Below are 14,953 nucleotides of genomic sequence, written 5' to 3' on the forward strand. Positions count from 1 at the left end.
TCAATGGTGTGAGCGAGAGGATGAATCGAACTTGCTGTTCGATCGATGATGTGTAGAACTAACTTGCCTCACTTCTTTTGGGGATACGCCCTTATGACCGCCGCCCATATTGTCAATCTAGCTCCAACAAAGAAGATAGACAAAACACCATATGAGATATGGCACAAGGGAAAGAAGCCCAAATTGTCTTATCTTAGAGTATGGGGATGTGATGCTTATATCACGAGTGAGTCTGATGAAAAACTTGATCCCTGCGGCGAAAAAGTTATTTTCGTCGGATACTATTATAAAAGCGGTTATTACTTCTTTCATCCTGATACAAATACGATTTCTGTCAGGAGGAAATGCCACTTCCTTGAGAAGAAATTTCTCAATCGAGGAACTGGAGATAACATTGTCGATCTTGAAGAAATTCAAGATCCACAACCAACCGCTGAGGAAGTTGGAGAGTCTGATCAACAAGTTGTTGTTGCTCATACATCAGACGTGAACACAAGCGTTCGCAGAAGTAGTAGGACTCCCGTACCAAATTCTAGATACTTATGTCATCTAGATGGTCCCGAAGTCTTATTAGTAGCCGAGTCTGGGGACGAGCCTACTAACTACAAATATGCTATCTTGGATACGGAATCCAAGAAATGGCAAGATGCCATGAACGCAGAGATGCAATCCATGCATGATAACCAAGTTTGGAACTTGGTTGAGCTACCCCCCGATAGACGGGCAGTAGGGAGCAAACGGATTTTCAAGAAGAAAACCGACATGCATGGAAATGTGCAAACCTACAAGGCACGGCTAGTCGCGAAAGGTTTCACTCAAACTCAAGGTGTTGACTATGATGAAACTTTTTCGCCCGTTGCTATGACCAAGTCAATTAGGATATTGCTTGCCATTGCTGCATACTATGATTATGAGATATGGCAAATGGATGTCAAAACCGCTTTCCTTAATGGACATCTTTCTGAAGATGTCTATATGGTTCAGCCTGAAGGTTTTGTCGATACAAAATATCCTAATAGGGTTTGCAAATTGAACAAGTCCATTTATGGACTTAAGCAGGCATCTCGAAACTGGAATCTTCACTTTGACGAGAAAATCAAAGAGTTTGGTTTTGTCAAGAATGAAGATGAACCTTGTGTTTACAGAAAGGCTAGTGGGAGCACTATATCGTTCCTCATCTTGTATATGGATGACATACTGATCATTGGAAACAACATTCCTATGCTTAAGGAAGTTAAGCAATGGTTGGAATCTTTTTTTGCAATGAAAGATCTTGGAGGAGCCGCTTATATTCTGGGAATAAGGATCTATAGAGATAGATCTAAGCGGATTCTAGGGCTAAGTCAAAGTACTTACATAGACAAAGTAATGGCACGCTTCTCAATGGAAAACACCAAGAAAGGAGCTATTCCAATGACTAAGGGAACCGTGCTGAGCAAATCGCAATCTCCGGCAACGGACATTGAATCTAAAATTATGCAAGCAATTCCATATGCTTCTGCGGTTGGCTCTATCATGTATGCTATGTTGTGTACTAGACCTGACGTCTCGTATGCTCCGAGCATGACTAGTCGTTTTCAACAGAGTCCTTGCATTGCCCATTGGACTGCTGTGAAGAACATTCTAAGGTACTTGAATATGACCAAAGACATGTTCTTGGTGTTTGGGGGAGTGGAAGAGGAGCTCACTGTAAAGTGTTACACTGATGCTAGCTTCCAGACTGACCGAGATGATTCTCGCTCACAGTCAGGTTTCGTTTTCACTCTCAATGGAGGAGCTATTTATTGGAAGAGCTCCAAGCAGAGTGTAGTGGCAGATTCTACCATCGAATCCGAATATATAGCTGCATCAGATGCTACTAAAGAGGCTGCTTGGATGAAGAAGTTCATCACCGATCTCGATGTGGTTCCGAGTATTCACAAACCGATCGAGATATTCTGTGATAACAGAGGTGCTATTGCTCAAGCCAAAGAGCCAAGGTCTCATCAAAGAACCAAGCACATTCTAAGGAAGTTCCATCTTATTCGGGAAATATTGGAACGAGGTGACATCGTGATAAGCAAAGTAGACACAGATCAAAATCTAGCTGACCCGTTCACTAAGCCGATGACTCAGGACAAGCATGATCAGCATAGAGATGCTATCGGGCTTAGACTTGCTAGTGATTATTTTGATTTAGTATTTGGATGTATGAACGTTTAATCAGCTGTACTTTTCTGTTCACTTTTGATTTAATGGTTAAATGCAAACATTGAATAATACAACTGTGTTCATTTTAATACGTTTAATCCGTGAATATTGTATTCTAAATTATCCGTAGTCGGTCAGACTCGTGGGAGCGATTCTGAATTAAGACTATTCTAACTTTGGACTCAAGTAGTTGACCTCCAAACCACAGACCTCATTATGAATGACGTTGGATGTAACTCGCATCAAATCATCTTCATGGATCTTAATCATAAGATGTTTTGATAATAGTATGCTCATTTAGTATCCTTAGACCTGAGATACATATTAGAACTTTCGTTTACCGAGGAATATTCTTTGATCATGTCAACCGTTGTTGCGTAACTGCCAGCCATAAAGGCATTGGTTGGGAGTATTCTGGAGTTCAGTGGGAGTTGTATGTAGTCAAGATGGGATTCTGTACTCTTACATTTAAATGTAACAGTTAGACATATTGGCGCCCTCGTTGATTCAAACTGGTAAAGTGTGAGGACTCACCCAAACTAACTGTGTGTTTGATTGGACCACTTTGACTCTATATCGAGAATTACAATAATTGAACGCCATATGATATTGATTTAATCCATGTCTCATTGTTCAGTTAATGTCTTATACAGAAAGGGTAGATGACAACGATTACTATATAAATTCATTATCTTGCAATAAGGTATTCCAAGATACTTTGGTTATGGATTTAAAAATGTCACATTTGGTTGGGGACAGCTATGTGTAGCTAGAACGCCTCTGCCTGTTAGCGTTGTGATACTTGACCCAAATCCGTCCAAGTGGGAGACTGTTAGATTTAATGGTCGGTTCGGGCCAAGTCAACGCGACCGACCCGATGTGACCCGGTATGAGTTACACCGGGGGTAACGAAACACGTAAACCCATTTAAACGTTATTTGGGCCCAACACATTCAATTAAATGCAATGGATAATGGTTTAGGCTTTGAGTTTGTAATTGGGCTTTAAGCCCAATGAATTAAAGATGATAAACCCTAAAACATATCCATATATAGTATACTATATATGCATATGATGAGCTTAACATCTTGAACAAAAAAAAACCCTGGCCACCATATATATCGGTTAGTTTCGATAACCGAGGTATATCGGAAACTAATCTATGGTTGTTTATTATTCGTTATAATCGTACTCGTATATAAGTTGTAATCGGATCCAGGTTCGGGTTTCCGTTTATGGTTCGTATTAATCGTTTATTTTCCGCTGCGTTTTATAGTTCGTTTATACATATATATTAATATTGATTAATATCTATCGAAACGAAATAATTATTAACTAAAACGGGTTTTATATATTTGACCGTTTTCGTTCCGAACCACCGTTGAAACCCAACTGGTTGAGTGTGAAGTCTATGATGGCATTACTCTAGCCGTAGTTTTGCTGATTAACACAAATTTTATGGTGGTACTTGTATGGTGAGGTGCATTATGTGGTGGTGGTTATGTTTACAACGACGACTATTGTGAGCAACAACTGTTGTGGGTGGCGGCTAGGGTTTGGTCAATATATATTTACTTTTACTCGGTTGCAGCACCAACCTAATCAAACTACACCTCCGACACCTATTAGACATGATAAAGGCTATATACGTGTAAGATTTATACAATTTATATAGCGTAAGATTTACCTTTAATGAGAGTAAGAACTCGAAAGGATTGTAAGTATGCAAAATGCAAGTGTAACAAGGTTAAGTTCGCGTGCATTGGCAAGGCAAAGTCAATCCTCTTTTTAGAACGAGTTAGGATTATTTAAATGGCATACTTACAGACTAATGTCTGTCATATCATTCCTTTGGCTTCACCGGTCCATCTCTAGTTTCGGTGGTGGGTGCTTATCCCTTATGATAGCCCTCGTTCAAATAAGCGGGATGTGATTTTGCGCCATTAATCAGGACCTATCTTTAATATTGTTCTTCTCTCTAGACTCGGGCCTTTTCTATGGGTACATTTTATGGAGATTTTAATGGAGTTTCATACATGGTGCAAAAAAGTAGAAAGATTTCAAATGGAGATTTTTTCTTTATTATTAATCAATTTAATGGAAGTGAATGCTTTCATGTAACATCGATCTTTTGTTGTGTTGTTACTTGTTAGTTACTCTCTTGCCTTCTATTTATGACAGAAGTTTAAGTCAAATTTGTGTGTTCTATTTAACTTTCCAACAATATATATATTTTAATAAAAGTCAATAAAAGGATGGAGGGGGTATTATTTAAATATCTAAATTTGTTTAAAAAGTTTATGATACAAACAAAATATCATGAAGACATTTTTTATAAAGAAGATATTGTAATAATGTTAAGTGGATGAAGTGTTCAACCAAATTTGTACCACATTTACAAGCTTACAACAAAATATAGGGCCTATTGCCAACTACATACCACTAACTTGAATTGGTGATCATACCAACCTTTGGCCTTTACAATCATCCATTGAAAAAAATCCTCAAATTGATCTTTAGTGCCTAAACTTACCAACATATCTATCCCTCCAAACAAAACATGTTATTTCATGTACATGACATAGGATCAAAATATCATGGCCATTCTGTCATAGTTTGTAAAAGGTTGTCAACCTTGGACCAATATCGGTGCGATATATGGTTTATGTTGAGTTTTATTTTAAAATTTTCTTTCGAGTATGAGGAAAGAAAATTCTTTACTAAAACCACGACTCTCCCGGTTAGAAATTCTTAACCATGAGATATAAAAAGGATTACATATATACTAACTTACTAAGTAATGGGTATTTGAGCCACTTTATCCAACTTAACTTAATATTACAATTACGAGAGGAAAAATTCAAAAAAAAAAAGACATCAACACAATCGAATCAAAACAGTGTAATTAGTCTCTAAGTGCGAACCAAAAATAGACTCGTCCGAACCAAATGATCCACCAAATGGTAAAGTATGATTGCATCAACCACGTCTTTTTTTTTTCTTTTTCGACCATGTAGAAGAATCTATCAATCTAAAATACTTTTACTCACATACGAATTAAGGGTGATAATTGTTGTGACAAGTTAACTATCAGATTGATCTCTCTTGATTTTTACATGTTTTATAATAGTGTGTACGTTATTTTGTACTTAATAACCAAGAAAAAAAATTGTATCTATGGATATTTTACTGTTTCATCTGTCTTATACACTAAAGAACTCAAAACAAACTAACAATGCAACGACAGAGAATGACTACCTAAAATTAAGAAAATTATGAAACTAAAGAAGTAAAGAAGCCTTATAATTTGTAAACATGAGAGTTGAGCTCACAACTATGGACCAAATATTTTTGGGCTTTTCGTTTGTCATTAGCTTATATGGACCAACTATGGACCAAATATTTTTAGGCCCTATATATCGTCCAGAATCTTTGAAAGGCCCAGATAATACCTATTCAGCTATTTCCCACTCAACATCTCAATATTGTGCTAACTTAAGTCATCATAATGAACCTTTATGAGATAATAGTGATTAGTGAAAAAGTTATTACTATGATACCCACATTTCATCAACTTGAAAGACAATCACTAAATATAGCCAAATTTCATACAATATTCTATTTAACTCACCCATCTTTAAATTATTTATAATTATGAAAAGGTTATACAAATATAAAACAATGTGGTTTTTATAGTTGATAAAAAGTATTACGTGACAAAATTGAAACAATACAAAAACTTGGTTATTATTTTTATCCTTTTAATGCACAATATAATTCAATTGCATTTAGTAGTTCCATTTCTTATTTCTTGTGATTAATTTGGATGGAGTTATATAAAACCATTGATACACTATCGAGACACCACTAACATGTCATAAGACTTGTATTGTATGTACAATTTGTATAACAAGTAAAAAGACTCATACGAGTAATATGACGGAGGAACTTTGTCATACGGGCTGTATAAGTGATAATTTGTCATACTAGTCGTATGTGGGACAAATCATACGGTCACATATTATATTTATGTATTTGACTAACTAATAACTAATATGACTACTCATAAAGTCATACATGAAGTATAACTGTTTTTCACCAATCATACAACCTATATGACGTGAGACTTGATTTGAGATTATTCGACATATAATGTGACATGTGTACTAGTATACGCTTTTAGGGTGGTGTTTACTTTTATTTTAGGTAATGGTTATTCACACACCCTTTTTTGACATTCATACACCCTTTTAACACACATTTATCTTTTATGTACACTCTATGTACACCCTATAAAGGGTGCTATGCAGTCGATATCGCCGATTTATCAGTGATATATCGGTTATTGGTCCTTGGCGATATATAAATCAAAATATCGGTTCAAAATATCGGTACCGATAATATCAATGATATTGTCCGATATTTGACCGATATTGGACCAATATTTTGACCGATATATCACCGATACTCCCGATATTATTGTTTTATGTCTTAATTATCAACTTTCAATGTTCAATGCTAGTGTTTTAAGTCTTAATCAATTCTTACTTTGCTACGATTGTTAGTGTTTTGCAATTTGCAAAAGGTTAATTTGTTCATGGTAGGAGACTATACTGAATTATTATTGTTAAATTGCTATATATATGAATTTTACATGATATTAAAATTAGCGATATCCCACCGATATCTCACTGGGATAACTAATATCTCAGATATCGGTCCTTGACCGATATCCGATATTTTTCCGCATTAACTGCTTAGAAATGGTGTATGAATAACAAATCCCTTATTTTAAACATTTAATGATTAGCAGTGTATGAACTATGATTTGTCTATGAAGTTTGAGTCAAATAAGCTTTAGCCCATGACTAAAAGTCCAGTTGTGAACGGTCTATAGTAGCCCAGTCTGATCTAATACTGAGCCCTAAGCAAAATATTTGGCCTTTTGTGCCAACCATGGGTTATTTTCTTACAAGTTTTCATCTTTGTTTACCTATATAAATTATTAAAACCGAAAACCTAGTTAAAGTTCTTGTATGGGAGAATAATGAACTCTTTAAGCTTACAAAAAATTATCAAACTTCAAATGTGAAATCGATACATCTTAGGCCATGTGTTATGGCTTCTACGAGAGTGTGTGAAAAGCGCAGGCACAACAATAGAATGAGCTTTTAATTATTGATCAATAATATAACCGGTCATTTATAGCCACCTCACAGACAACCACACTTCAACCCTTCATAGTACATCTTCTGGGCGTGAAATGTTATGCTAGTATATGGTTCGATCAATTCATACTAATTTAATGGGTAGTTTTATAAATTTGTTTATGATTCTTAATGGTAGAGGAAAAACATTCCAGTGAATATCATTTATAATACTTGCTAATTTCATGTTTGTTTAATGCTATCTCCAATGGGTCCTAACCGTAGAGGTACTTGGATGCTCTTAGCATTAAAGGGTATCTAATCATATAAGTCCTTTGGTAAAAATGCGGACTCAAAGTAAAAAAAAGGTTTTACCTAATATTATGTGTAATGGATTATGATGAGATGAAAACTAGAAAGGATAAAAGTATCTTTAGCATTGAAGATGAAATTGAAACTTTTAAAGATTTGAAAGAATATTATGTGATAAATGATGTAACGGTTAAAGTGTTTAAATGTGCACTTATGATTATGATTTGATTAGAGATAGTCCTACAACTGTTATTTGTGTACATTCTTTGAACCATCCTAGAAAAAGAAAGTTAAATAATAACACAAAGATGAGAGAGAAACAAAGATCTGGATGAAAAGTGAAAACACTCAAGAAGATAAGAAGATAAAAGACAAAACTCTTTACATAAAAAAAAAACCAAACCCCTTACTTAATAATAGAGTCAAGTCCCACTCTTATGTTTTGTTGTTGAATCTTGATTAAAGTTTGCATATGATATAATTATAAACCATGAACCATCCAAATGCCTTCATCTTCATCTCCCACACATAATTAAACCTAGAGGTACCCAAACTAGATCAGGTAGGAACCGGTTCTCGGGTATAGTCAAGTATTTGACTAAGTCTTTTTCAAGTAGGGTCAGGTCGTGTTTTGACCGTGTAAGTAAATATGAAACCCATTCCGAGTACAGGCCCAGAAAAGAAACCCAATACCAGTTCATACTCCCAGATCAAATACAAATAGTAACCAGTTCTGAATCAGGTCAGGTAAGAACTGGTTCCAGGTATAGGTTAGTATTTGATCTGGTCGTGTTTTGACCATGTAAATATGTAACCCGTTCCAGGTACAGCACAGAAAGAAACCCAATACCAGCTCATACCCCATATCAAATACGGATAGGAACCAGTTCTGAATCAGGTAAGGTAAGAACCGGTTCCTGGTATAGTCAGGTATTCGATCTGGTTTTTCAGATTTCGGATTTTAACCACGTAAAGGTGAAACCCGTTCCAGGACCAGGTCATACTCTCGTGTCAAGCACGAACATAGCCGATACCAGGTCATTTCCGAAACCAGGTATTTTATACACATCCCCATTACGATTATTATTATTACTATAAAGCCATGGGCGGCTCGGGCATAGGCAACGTGGGCGACCGGCCAGGGCACTTAATTTTCGGGGGCATAATTATATATATATATATATATATATATATATATATATATATATATATAAATATGTATATTTAATATTTTACCCTAATTATACAATAACTAGGTTAGTTCTAGTCTCGCTTAAGACATTTTTAAGTTTATTTTTATACACAAAGTTTTTTACACTACCTAAATCATAACCAAGTAGGCCCGTTTTAATATTTAACTGTTTAAACCAAACAAAAAACCTATTCACATAAGGCCTAATTTTTTTTTCCTTATAATATTTCATTACTCGTTAGAGTTTACGGGTCTTTTTATTTCAGTTCGGGCCAAGACATATAAATTCTCGAGTATGGCCCATAAATTCCATTTTTTTATAAAAACCCACTTCCCATCCTCCCAACCCAATATCCAGATCCCATGTCCGCCGTCATCTCCGTCATCTCCACCGGAACCCCACCAAACTATTTCCGGCCAACCCCAGATCAAGTCCTCTCAAACGTCCTCGAAACCATATTAACATTCATCACCTCCACACACGACCGCAACACCATCTCACTCGTCTGCAAGTCATGGAACCAAGCAGAATCCCACACCAGATCACACGTCACCGTCTCCAACTGTTACTCAGTAAATCCAGACAGAGTAACCAAACGGTTTGTTAATATTAATAATATTACTATAAAGGGTAAGCCACGGTTTGCTGACTTTGGGTTGATGCCACGTGGATGGGGTGGGTGGTTTAAGCCGTGGGTGGTGGCTATGAGTGTGGTGTATTGTGGGATGAAGAGGGTGTGTGTTAAGAGAGTGTGTGTGACGGATGATGACCTGGCGGTGGTGGCCCACTCGTTTGGTGGGTTGGAAGAGTTGGGGTTGGTGTGTTGTGATGGGTTTGGGACTAAAGGACTTGGTCTTGTTGTTGGGAGTTGCAGGTAAAAGTTGTTGGTTAATCGGTTCGGTTTATTCGGGTAGTGTGTTGGTTTTTAAGTCGGTTAATAATTAAAACCGAACTTGGGCTAAATGTTTTGCTAACAAATACATGTAATGGAGGTATTTTTTTTACGATAACTTTCTTGTGTGCTGCCAGTAGGGGTGCAACAAGCCGAGCCAGAGCTCGACCAGTCTCAAGCTCGGCTTGTTTCTTAGTTTTTCAAGCTCGAGCTTGGCTCGGGCTTGGCTCGTTTAATATTTATTAATTAATTTTTAATATATTTATAATTATAATATTTATTAATTAATTTTTAATATATTTATAATTATATTTGTATATTTATTTTCATAATAACTTTATATATAAAATAATATGTTATTTAGTTAACATTTTTCATAAAATTATATATATCAGTTAATAATTATTAAATATATATGTATCTATTAATATTTATAGTTATAAAAAAAATATATAAATGACAGGCTAGCTCAGGCTCGCGAGTCAGCTCGAGCTCAATAAGTGAAGCTCGGGCTCGTTTATTAAACGAGCTTTCTTTTAGGCCCGGGCTCGTTTAAGCTCGGCTCGATCGAGCTTTTTCACGAGCCGATCTCGAGTAGCTCGGCTCGTTTGCACCCCTAGCTGCCGGCTTGTCACTTGACGAAACCGAACCGAATCGGATTTATAACTAGTTACCTTTCTGGGTTTTAGTCGGTGTTATGAAACCGTAAAAACCAATGAAAAAACATAACCGAACCGAATTTATGGAGTTTCAAAGTTTATTTAATGTGATTTATAAGAATTTCATGAATATGTAACTCAAATATTTTAGCTAGTTGTGTGAGTGGTTCGGTTCGGTTATTAGCCTTAACGGAAACCGAAGTCATTGGTTAATCTGCTTTATTAACCAATTGGTTTGGTTTATTCGTTTAGTTTGTTGGTTTTCATTTTGGTTAATTCTGGGTTATATTTTTTGCTAAGAAATAAATGAAATGGATGTATAAATACATGAAATAAATAAAATGCAGCTAAAAAACTAAAACTATATGAAAATACGAATGGTTCGGTTATTTGAAATTGAGCGAACAAAAAAACCGATTTTCGGTTCATTGTTTTTGGTTAATTCGATTTACGGTTGATTTTGGTTCGGTCTCTGTTAATCACCAGTTTAGCCCAAATGTATAATAATTAATTAGTTATTAATTAACAAAGTGTTTAACGCCCAAATTCATTATTTTGGGGCAAAATTGTTTTCGGCCCAAAATTTCCAAGCTTAAATGGCAAAACCGAAAAAAAGAAACCGAACCGTTTCACATTTTAAAAACCGAATTTTCAATTTTGTTTCAGTTTTAGCACAAAACCGAACCGTGCACACTCGGGCTCTATCTTCTAATATCACTTTAACTAACAAATTATTGCTCAATGTGACTAAATTATGGTATTAATCACTTCAGGCGTCTGCGAGTTCTTGAGCTGATTGATGATGAGGTGTCCGACGACGAAACTGACTGGATTTCATGTTTTCCAACTAACGGTCCGACAAATTTGGAATCTTTAACATTTGACTGTATTGAATCTCCCATAAATTTTGAATCTTTAGAGAAGCTAGTAGCCTGGTCACCTATGTTAAAGAAACTTAGATTAAACCGTCACGTCACTATACAGTTACTTTATCGGTTACTTACCCGGGCTCCACAGCTGACCCATTTAGGAACCGGGTCATTTAGTCCTCCAGAGCACCCGCAGAACGAAAACAATGGAGAATTGGATTATGTGTCTGCATTTGCAGCTTGCAGAAATATTGTTTGTCTCTCGGGTTTTAGAGAAATCGCTCCAGATTATCTTCCTGCGATTATTCCTGTTTGTGGTAACCTTACGTCGTTAAATCTTAGCTATGCACACATTGATGCTGACCAGTTAAAACCGGTTATCCGTCACTGCCACAAACTTCAGGTTTTTTGGGTAAGTTTTATTTGTTATCTTTCTTGAAAAAGCCTGAATCTTTATAAATGTTTATGATCAAACATTATGCCTAAAAGTTATTATGGTTCTTGAAAATTATGCTTAATTTGATCTTTATTATTGTCTTTTGTCAAGATTACACTAAAAAAATATATTTTTTTTTCTTAAAAGCTTGAATCTTTATCTAAAATTATGCATAATGTTATCTTTATGATTGTCTATTTTCAAGATTACACTAAAAAAATTATTTTTTTCTTAAAAGCTTGAATCTTTATCTAAAATGTTGCATATATAGATGTTTAGTAATGTCTATGATCAACATGGTACCAAAAAGATCATCTTTCTTAATTGTTCAAATCTTTATCTAAAAAATTTGCATAATATGATCTTTGTTATTGTCTATTGTCAAGATTGCACTAAAAAGATTGTTATTTTTTTTATAAATCTTGAATTTTATATATAAGTTTGCATAACTAGGATCTTTATATATTGTCTATTGTCTAGAGTACACTAATAAAAATTGTTATTTTCTTGAAAGCTTGAATCTTTATCTAAAATTATGCATAATGTGATCTTCATTATTGTCTATTGTCAATATTACACTAAAAAATATATTTTTTTAAAAAAAGCTTGAATCTTTATCAACATTGCACCAAAAAGATCAATTTTCTTGAAAGTTTAAATATTTAAATCCATTCTTTCTTTTCAGGTTCTTGATTCAATCTGTGTTGAAGGGCTTGAAGCAGTGGCAGAAGCATGCAAAGATCTCCGCGAGCTTCGTGTTTTCCCGACCGACCCATCAGAAAATACCGAGGGGCCCGTTTCAGAAACGGGCCTACTCGCAATTTCTTTAGGCTGTCGAAAACTACAATCTATTCTTTACTTTTGTCAGCAGATGACCAATGCTGCAGTTGTGGCCATGTCTAAGAACTGCCCGGATCTTGTAGTCTTTCGCCTTTGTATAATCAGCCGGTACCGACCTGACCATGTAACCGGTGAACCAGTGGACGAGGGTTTCGGAGCCATTGTCAAGAACTGTAAGAAGCTGACCCGGCTCGCGGTTTCCGGGTTGCTAACGAATAAAGCATTTTGTTACATAGGGCAATATGGTAAATTGGTGCGAACACTATCGGTTGCATTTGCGGGTGATAGTGATATCGGGTTGAAATACGTGTTGGAAGGGTGCACGAGTTTGCAAAAACTCGAGATTAGAGATAGCCCGTTTTGGTGATTCGGCTTTATTGTCCGGTTTACATCGTTTTTATAATATGCGTTTTGTTTGGTTGTCGTCGTGTCAAGTGACCCGAGAAGGGTGTTTGGATGTGGCCCGCCGGTTGCCAAGATTAGTGGTGGAGGTGTTTCGTAGGGACGAGGAAGGTGGGGAGAAGGGTGATTTTGTCGATACATTATATATGTATCGATCTTTAGATGGCCCGCGGGCTGATGCTCCACGGTTTGTCAATATCTTATGATGGCCAGGCCTGACCCGACCCGAGATTCAGTATTCTTTTATGTTTTGATCCAGGGCTATAACATTCAAATCTACATTTGTGCTAAAATGCGATGAGGGTTTGATAATATTGTAGCTCTAGATAGGTGAGGGTAGGCTGTTATAATATTCTTTTCTGTTATTTATGTTCTATTGACTATTGAGTTTTGGCAACTCTTTTTGTAGCTATAGGGACTTGTACCTTCTTCATTGAGAGTTGTACATTTGATAGTTTTTTTTTTTTTTTTTCAGAATGACGACTTTCTTTGTGTGATTGAGTGTGGTATTTTTCTTGAAGGCTACAGTAGTTAAATTTATATTTATGCTACACTATGCATAGAGGTGCACTAGTTTTGGACCCAAGACGGTGTACCTGACCCGGAATCGGATCCACTCTGTACCTGACCTGTGGGTACGACCAATTCTTAGGTTTCTTCCCGGATCAGTATCCCTCAGAATTGCTTCCATCAATACCTGGTCAAAATCCAACCCGACACCCGAAAAAAACCCGGTCAAATACCCGACTATACCCGGAACCGGTTCCTACCCCGACCCGGTTTTGACTTTTGTTGATCATACCCGAAGTTGGTTCCGGTTCCTGAAAATACCCGATTTACACTTCTACAGTTCTACCTGAGAGTTGTATTTTAAGATTATGTGTTGTAGGCGAGCGAGGGCGCGAGTGAGGGTGCAGCGGCCACATCAGTTGCGAACACCCCAACACAACTGGCGTGAGTGTTGGCACGATGGCCTCCCACGAGCCCACTAGCGCCAGCAAAGGGAGAAAAGGTGAACGCTTGGTTATTTATGGCTCATGAGCAGAGGCTTTATACAGAACGGAGTCAAGCAAGCAAGTATGAGCTTTATCTTAGTATCCAGCCAAATATGATTTAACGTAATATTAAAGGATGAATCGGGCCAACGAGGCACCTACATATAATCTTAGTGTTTTTGGACGAATGACAAGTATTTGAGTATGTTTTGGTGTTACGTGTCATGTGTATGGAAAATTGTGATGGGGGCTGCCTCATTGAATGAAAAAGGATGGACAGGTTGAAGTAGCAATACTTGTACTTTGTGCATAAGAAAATGTACATCATGTTTGGATATGGTTTAACCTTCATTGGATGATTTGACTTTTGTAGGGTCAAGTTTTCTTTTTGATTTCACACCACCTTTAATTACTTTTGAAGCTTCTTTTCAATAAATTTTGTTGTTCATTACGCCGTATGTAGTGGGCTACAAGTTTGGGCGATTTTGGGCTAAAAGGGGCTACAACACCGTCCCTCTAGGCGAAATGTGGGGAGAATTGTTGGGGGGCGCCAAATTGTTATCGCCTGCTTGGTTTGTTTGTGAAGTAGTTTTTATTATTATTATATTATGATTGAGAGAGAGGGGGATATATATACACACATATATATGTATATATTATTATTATATTATATTGTGGGCCCAGTTTGTAGCATCTTCACCATTACATCCCAAAAACAATTTCTCATCCCTTGCTGACTGGACGCCACACGGCGTAAAACGCCCCAATTTGTAGCCCCTCCACTACACATAGCCTTATGGTTAAAGTTGTGGTGCTATAGGAAATTGGACCCAAGGCTTTGAATGTTGTACTTTCTCAGGGTTTCTGTGGCACCACTCGGTTAGTGCCTCGGTTTCATCGGGTAAATTAGCAAAAGTGCCCACACTTCATTCAGCATGCTCCTTCGGTTAAGGAAATCAGGTATGCGAACCTAAAAATGGAAGTCGAAGAACAATGACATTCGGGTATAAAATTCTTT

The 14,953-nt window shown here is 36.6% G+C and overlaps 1 pseudogene across 1 annotated transcript; it reads left to right on the forward strand.

The window, feature by feature from the left end:
* The first annotated feature begins 9,204 nt into the window (after positions 1-9,204).
* LOC143595706 (transport inhibitor response 1-like protein pseudogene) lies at positions 9,205-13,204 on the forward strand (annotated as a pseudogene). Its single transcript, XR_013146570.1, has 3 exons — positions 9,205-9,716; positions 11,167-11,674; positions 12,384-13,204. The product of XR_013146570.1 is annotated as a transport inhibitor response 1-like protein pseudogene (transcript).
* Positions 13,205-14,953: the final 1,749 nt, after the last annotated feature.

The sequence above is a fragment of the Bidens hawaiensis genome, unplaced genomic scaffold (genome assembly GCF_021521415.1).
Source record: "Bidens hawaiensis isolate Kalapana, Puna unplaced genomic scaffold, B.hawaiensis_p1.1 tig00045479_1, whole genome shotgun sequence".
NCBI lineage: Eukaryota > Viridiplantae > Streptophyta > Magnoliopsida > Asterales > Asteraceae > Bidens > Bidens hawaiensis.